Raw genomic sequence first — 2,127 nt, forward strand, 5'->3', positions numbered from 1 at the left:
GGGGGGGGGGAGGTGCTGCGATCGAAAACGGCGGCCAATGTGAGCAGTGGTATAGCCTTTGCGTGTATTTTAGGCTGGCGGGCTCGAGCAGCGTTCTGGCTACTTTATACCTTCTATGTGCACTGCATAGATGAGGACTGGAATGGGCCATAGGGCTAAGCAGTATTGGTGCCGGTAGTTCTATGACTCGATCTGTGGGCTGTCTCCTTGCGCATTCAATTGGTTATAGCTGCTGGTTTGGCACTTTGGTTGCTCAAAGTACATGCTTTACTTTTATGAAAATTTCCAGGGATTTGAGATAGACATGATGGTAACGGGCATCTCTTGTTGGTGACTCAGCACAAGCGAGGCACTTGCCGGTGCCCATACCGTTTATGCTCGCAACGGAAAGACGGTCATTTTTGATTCTCGGTCTGAATGCTACCTCGGACTTCGAACCCCTCTTTTGACAGCTTTTTATGTGTATTCCTTGAACACTATTTCTGGTGGTCTTGGGCGTTCATATTTATCTAACTCATCACATCTCATCTCATCTATTATTCCCGGCTTCGCCGGAGGGACAGCTCTGATGCATGATATTCTAGCCCTCGAAGAGCCACAGTGTGGTTTGCCAAAAGTGGTTGTCAATTTGCTGTGTACTTCCCTGAGACAACATTCGCCGCTTTTGGCCAGCACTCTGCGGCGCAGTGAAGCCGTCACTGTTCTCCCTTGTCAATTTGGCTCGATCGGGTTCCAGGCTTCATGAACCGCTTTATGGACTCCATTCTCATGTAGTTCTGTAATATTCCCTGCAGAATAATTCAAATAAAATGCACACGGCACATACAGCACTTGAACGTGGACTTGAAACAAGCAAAGGTGGCAATTGCACCCATTTTCGAGTTCAGCACAGCTGAACTCAATATCTGAGGAAATTACAGGAAGGGGGTGTGAGGTTGGGAATTGACATCACATGTTCTCCTGCGACGCTTAAAAATTATGCCACGGTCGGGCTCTCTCTGATGATATATAGTCTTCCCGAATATGAATCGGCACATTTTCCCCGAAGCGCAGATGATATGGCCGCAGAGCAGAAAATACTGCCTCGAGATCGCATTATGTATTGAACACCACTGCCCAGAAATCAGATAATATTGCCTGAAAACCAAATAATACTGCCTAGAGAACCACGAAATGGGATAATACTGCCTTGAGGTCAAACGATCCTGCGCAGTGATCAAGTATTACTTCCATGAGATCAGGGTTTACTGCCAGAGACCACTCAATACTGCCTATCGACCAAATATCATTGCCTAGAGATCAAATAATACTGCTCTGCGCGAAACAGCCCTATGATTCCGTTGGAGATGTCTTGCTCTAAAAGGCTGTTGTAGACTTGGCAATGTTTCAGTTTCGGTTGTTCACTGCATCGGTGTAGCCATGCTCATCCAAAACTTATCTGTGGTGGTCTGAGAAACTCTTGAATTTTTGCAACTTGTAATCATGAGAGGTTCTGGTTTTGCACAGGGGTTGGGAGGTCGAAGCTGAGCGCATTCTTGGGCATTCCCTAGTTCAGGGACATGCGGAGGCAGAGAAGCGGCTCGTCTTTTTCAGTCCGTCTTCGGTCATGGTATCGCCTCAAATGTGGGTCATATAGTTACGAGCTTGACGAGAATACTCAGTGGAATTCGCAGGGCTGTTGGCAAAAATCTGTCTCGACTGAACAAAATCCAGTACTTTACTCGCACCGTTGCAGATGTGTTTCAGATGTGAATCAACCTTTTCTGCGGACTGTCGACGCCCGGGTTGCGATTCTGCATCCTCCTTGTTCTTTATAAAAGCGGCCAACTCTCCCCATAAGTTTGCAGGATAAGCAAGGCAGATGCACGCGAGGGATGTGTGCAGGGTGACACACACAAAACTTCTAGTTTAGGAAGTTTCTTCTCACTTTGCCCGTATACCTAGAGATCAAATTTCCAAGGTAGGACGACTATGGGCAAAAACTCGCTTCCAATCTTCCAGCGAAATTGTAGTTCTTCACGCGCCTATTTAATTTCTGCCGCACCCATATCAGGCAAAAAGTCTCTTTCGGCTTCCCAGGCTTGGGGGCTATGCAGGTCTGGGCGATACACATCAGAACTTGAAACA

The sequence above is a fragment of the Metschnikowia bicuspidata genome (genome assembly GCF_001664035.1).
Source record: "Metschnikowia bicuspidata var. bicuspidata NRRL YB-4993 chromosome Unknown METBIscaffold_1, whole genome shotgun sequence".
NCBI classification, from domain to species: Eukaryota; Fungi; Ascomycota; class Pichiomycetes; order Serinales; family Metschnikowiaceae; genus Metschnikowia; species Metschnikowia bicuspidata.